Here is a 6,000-nt window from a genome sequence, read left to right as displayed (position 1 = left end):
TTGTGTTTATTATTACTATTATTATTATTATTATTATTATTACTAAAGTAGTTGGTGCCACCTCACATAGCCTTTGCTTTTTCCCCCTTGGATTTGCATTTGGGAATTAGATCGGTGGGGACCATTTTGTCCTTTGTTGATGGTGTAAGGGGGAGCTTGTTAGTGTACGAGTGGTGTGGTAAGGTTACATGCGATGGTCTCCTTGAAAGATGAAGGCAAAGGGCAAAAGGTGTGTTAAGGGCTTTGATTAACAAAATGTCCTCCCTCATTATGAGTTTGTCATCTTTTTATAGGGAGAGATCTTGAGATCCTGAAAAAGAGCTAAAAGAGTTTGATTCCCATTTTGAAAGGGAATTTTAGATTCGGTGTTAGTTGTTAGGGGGGACACCGTTAAGAGTTCGCCATGTGTCTTATGAGATCTTTTAGGGATGAGGTTTTCTTTCGTTTGGGCTCATTGCAAGCCCACAATGGCTCTGAACTCATCGTAAGTTCGCAATGGCTCTGAGTTCATCGTACACTCATGGAAACTTTGGGTTCGTCGTCAGTGATAGTTATAATTATATAACCCTAGTAAGTATTAGAACTATAACTTCCCTCAATTATTTGGACAACCGAATTTTGGATCTAACAATAGGAACTACTGAAAATCAAAGATAGAAAAAGAAAAGAGATAAAAACAAAGGCAATCAATGACTGAACTTGCAACGATTTAACTGAAAGTGTTAGGATTATTGCTCCACCTAACCTTTCCAATGAATATCAATTTATTAAATTAACCAAGATAATTTATTATTTTCATAAGTTGAAATTTTTCCAAATTTATTTAATATTCCCTTCTAGGATATATCAAACCTACTTCTATCAAGTAACATTTCGATTCCTCGATTAGAGTTCTCGAGATAGAAAGTGCGTTAAGTTCTATGAAAAACCTGTATCATCAGATGAATCATGTATATATATTCTTATATACCATTCAATTCACAGTATGAGTTATTTAGTCTAATATATGAATTCTCCTTCCGGTTCATTCACATAAACCAAATCAACTAAGAGGTGGCCAAGCTCCTAATTGCATTACACATAATAACTCATAGACAATATGAAAATAAAAACAGCTTGGTTGAATTAAATAAAAATTAATCCATGGTCGTGGTTAGGCTTTTCATAGCCCCAGCTATAAATAAATTAGTTAATGATAAAGAAGATTAAACAAGCAAGGTATAAGAAAGAACTCATGATGTCGCCCTTGAAGTTGAGATCGATGAGGTTGTCTTCTCCTTGCCGCTGCCTTCTTCTCCTCTTAGGTTGCTGACTACTTCTTTGAAAGTTAAAGTTCTCTTGGAGGACTTTTGATTGCTCCCTAGATTGATTGATGTCTGATGCTAGTCCCCCCCCTCCCCCCCACCCCTTTATATAGCTTTAGGAGGAGGGGTTGTTTCCAACTCTTTTTTGGAGTTCTTTCTAAAAAATAGAAAGTCCTAATTCCTAATGATTAGTTTAGATTTAATCCTATCTCTTATCTGGTAATCTCAATCTCCTTTATCTTTCTAGAATTACATCAGAAAATTAAATCTGATAAGACTCTTTACAGTTTTCTTATTCTTGTATTCGTATTGGGCTTCTTCAACGAATTTGGCTGCTGCAAGGCTTCTTTTTGAACTGGGCTTCTGCTGCGAATTGGTCTTCTACTGCGAACTGGGCTTCTCTACGAATTTGCTCAGACTTCGGGTCCGATTTTGACTTTGATGCAATCCGAATCTATCAAAACTCAAAACATTAAAGTTGTAGAGTTTTTCCTTATCTTTCCAATGCATCTTGAATCATCTCAATCGGAGTCCGGATTGGAGAGTTATGCTCAGATTACTACGCGGCGCCAAAACTGTGCAAAATTACCCGATTAACCTTGTTTTTCTCCTGACGCCTTCTTTCATGCCTTGAATCGAAATACAAGCATAATGAGTCCAATTAAGTACTAATTAAGTATAAAAGAGTGAATATTTAGGGTTAAAAATATGATAATTTTTATTCCTATCAAATCCCCTCATACTTAAACCTTGCTTGTCCTCGGGCAAGACAAAATTCAAGCAAAAACAAAACAAACAACTATCCTTCCAATCTTTAAACTCAACTCTCCTTCATCTTTCTCCACAAATATTCTAGGTTAACTATTGCAAACCGTTAAATTAACACAACTCATTCATTAGTCAATCCAATTTTTGCTATTACAAGCCAGGTAGTAAATCAGGGAAAAACTCTAATTTTATTTTCTTATTTTTTTATTTTTATCGGTAGTGAGTGCATTTTATGCTCCGTCCTACTGTTGAATTTGCTAGCTAGTAGGTGCATTTTATGCTCCATCCTACCAATTGTAGCAATGGTAAAACAATTACCCCATTTACTTAAACCTGAATTTAGGACTAGCTTAACTGGAAATGGCTTCAGATAAGTCATGTACTCCTTGATCGTACCTCATTACTAGGTTCACAAGAATTTTCCTAGAACATTATTTCAATTGATTTCAAAAGAGTTGAGGTTTTGATATATATATATATATATATATATATATTGAACTGAAATAAAATCCTATATTCTCCCCCCCCCCCCCACACTTAGTCTACGTATTGTCTTCAATGTAAGGAAAAAAAGAAAAGGTGGAAATAACTTAACTATAAAAACAAGAAGAGAAAAAAAAAAACAAACTTCCCTGTTTTTAATCATAAACCGGATCCTCCAGGTCTCGTAGTTGCAACTTTCGATGTTTTCCCCTCTTATCCATCATGGGTGGGTTTAAATCTGGAATAGGGGCCTGCATAATAGATGGGATGAGTTTTGTGTGAGCTGGAGGAGTTTCAATGGAAGGTTGCAATTGCTTGGTAGAGGTTGGTCCATCCAATGGTAAAAATTTTCCTTGTCTTGGCTTGAATTCTTCTTGATCGGCCTCCAAATAGTTCAAAACCTCCTTAATTTTCTTCATCCAAGACCTGCACATTTTTACAAGAATTAAGAATGCAATGTTCTAAAGGATCATCTGATTTAGATGCATCGACTTTAGCTGCCAAAATATCAATGCAATCACTTACATATATTTCATGTTCAATTGTGTTAGGATATTTCATGGTTTTAAATACATTAAATACTACTTCTTCATCATTGATTCTAAGAGTAAGTAGACATTTTTGTACGTCAATTAAAGCATTACTAGTAGCAAGAAAATGTCTCCCTAAAATCAAGGGCATTGTCCTATCTTCCTCCATATCCAACACAATGAAGTCAGTAGAAATAATAAAATTGCCCACTTTGACTAAAACATCTTCTACTATTCCCCTATGATATTTAATGCTTCTATCAGCTAATTGCAGGGTAATAGTAGTAGGTGTTAGTTCACGAAATCCAAGTTTTTCAAAAATAGAATATGGCATTAGATTTATACTAGCACCTAAATCGCATAAAGCTTTTTCAAACTCAATATCTCCTATGGTGCAAGGAATAGAAAAACTCCCTAGGTCCTTGAGCTTTGGGGGCAATTTATTTTGAAGAATTGCTGAGCACTCTTCGTTTAGTTTCACCATTTCGCATTCCTCCCATTTCCTTTTATTTGATATCACCTCTTTCAAGAATTTGGCATATTTTGGCATCTGCGACAATACATCAAGAAGAAGAATGTTAATATGTTTTTCTAAACACCTCTAAAAATTTTTCAAATTGTTTATCCAAGTTAGCTTTCAAAACTCTTTTATGGTAGGGGAGAGGAAGTTTAATGGCATCTAAATTTAGTTTAGGTATACTCCCTTCGATCTCCATTTGTGAATCGGCTACCTCAACTTTTTGATCATCATCCTTGATCTCGCCAATAGTCTTTCCACTTCTTAAGGCAATGGCATTCATTTGCTCCCTTGGGTTCTTCTCTGTATTGTTAGGCAATCGTCTCTCTCTTCTTTCTGACAGCATGCTCACAATCTGCCCCACTTGAACTTTTAAGTTCTTAAAGATGCCTCTTGATTTAAGAATCTCTTTTCGTGATCTTGGAACTTTGCTTTAGCAGTATTAATGAACTTAGAAATCATGTCCTCTAAATTTCCCTTTTTATCTTGCGAGGGCGGCCGTTGTTGAAATCCTATGAGTGCTTTTTGTTGGTTGTTATTCCATGAAAAATTCAGATGACTCCTCCACCCTGGATTGTATGTATTTGAATAAGGGTTAAAATTTGGCCTGCCACCATGAGAAACAAAATTAACACTTTCATGTGAAGCAAAATGATTACCTACCTGACAATCAAAATTTATATGTTCCAATTGGCCACAAAGATCACATGGATTACAAGATGACAAATTTATTACTGCAACACTAAGATTGTCAAATTTTTTCAAAGTAGCAAGCTGAGCAGATAAAGCTGAAAAAGAATCTAGATGATGCACTCCCCTTCGATCAGCTCGGTCATTATTCCATTGGTAGCTATTTGATACCATCTCTTCCACTAGATTATAGGCTTCCTTTGGAGTTTTCCTCATGATTGTGCCTCCTGTAGCTGCATCAATAATGGAGCAATTAGATGGAGTAATACCATTATAAAAAGTTTGAATTTGATGCCAAACTGGTATTCCATGGTGAGGACACTTCTTAAGCATCTCTTTAAATCGTTCCCACGCCTCATACAAAGATTCCCTCTCTAGTTGAACAAAAGTAGTAATATCATTGATCAATTTTGCTAGTTTAGAGGGAGGAAAATACTTAGCCAAAAATTTATGAGTCAAGTCGTTCCAAGTAGTGATACTTCCTGTAGGGAATGAGTTAAGCCAATCCTTAGCTCTATCACGTAATGAGAATGGAAAAAGTCTAAGCCTAATAGCATCATCGCTAACTCCATTATGCTTGAATGTGTCGCATATTTCTAGGAAGTTAATGATATGTGCATTAGGATCATCACTCGACAACCCACTAAACTGAATACTCGTTTGGATCATTTGGATAATTGCATACTTGATCTCAAAATTATTGGCTTGAATCGTTGGCTTGCAAATGCTAGAAGTAGCCCCATCAGTTGTTGGACAAGCATAGTCCAAAAGAGTTCGATTTGCTTCATCTGCCATCTCTTCCTCAACTTCTTCTGCTAGTTCGCCTCCTTCAACCCTCTCTCTCTCTCTCTTTACTTTTGTTGGCTCTTTGCAGTATGCGAAGGGTTCTCTCTATTTCAGGGTCGAATTTTGTTAGTTCTTCACCTCTAGTGTGTGTCATACACTAACTAATCTGAACATAGCAAGAATTTGAACACATTAAATAAAGAGTAAAATCCAAATTAACCAAGGTTAACAAGTTCTAATATTATTTTAGGATTAAATCCCCAGCAACGACGCCAAAAACTTGATAGCTATAATTATATATGTTAGACAGTTTAAGTATGCCCTTAGCTTCAATCTGATTTGATGTACTTTTGTTATTTAGTGGAAATAAATAAAGTGCATGTTTGATTCATGTTGTTTGGTTTAATTCTGTGTAAAACCCTAAAACTGGACATTTATAGAGGTTCATGTTAGTTTTAAATGTTCACAGCCGTTGGATAAGTTTGGGAGATTTATCCTGCCAAGGCTGATGCTGGTGTGCCACCAAGTGTTGGGATGGCCTGTCTCAGCCATCAGGGTAAGACCCGAAGCACATGCAGTATGGGATTACTTGAATCCTTGAATCGGACCAGATTTCCAGTCTTGCCCTGGACCTTGGAGATAGATGGGCAAAACTGGAAAGTTACACCTGACCCCTAGACTCGATTATGACACTTCACTAGGTGCTGGATCAGGCTACCTTTGATATGCCGATCAGTGAGATCCTTAGCGGGGATCAAAACCTGGGTATGTTGGGGCAGTTTGAGAATTCATCTAAGTGGGTGGTCATAGTGACAGAATCAACCACTTTGTTGGACAAAGGGTAATGATCGGGAATGCACTCTCTCTGATGGAAACCAAACTGCCGGTAGTTGATTTCAATCTTTGGAATTTTGTTTTGCAA

General features: G+C 36.5%; 1 non-coding gene across 1 annotated transcript; it reads left to right on the top strand.

The window, feature by feature from the left end:
• Positions 1-4,596: 4,596 nt before the first annotated feature.
• Positions 4,597-4,703, top strand: LOC148800590 (small nucleolar RNA R71). Its single transcript, XR_016071020.1, has one exon. It is a non-coding gene; the product is annotated as a small nucleolar RNA R71 (small nucleolar RNA).
• Positions 4,704-6,000: the final 1,297 nt, after the last annotated feature.

This window comes from Nelumbo nucifera, chromosome 4 (assembly GCF_055504915.1).
Source record: "Nelumbo nucifera cultivar China Antique chromosome 4, China Antique-T2T, whole genome shotgun sequence".
Classification (NCBI taxonomy): domain Eukaryota; kingdom Viridiplantae; phylum Streptophyta; class Magnoliopsida; order Proteales; family Nelumbonaceae; genus Nelumbo; species Nelumbo nucifera.
The sequence above is the reverse complement of the archived record's forward strand: the minus strand, read 5'-3'. Positions and strand labels throughout refer to the sequence as shown.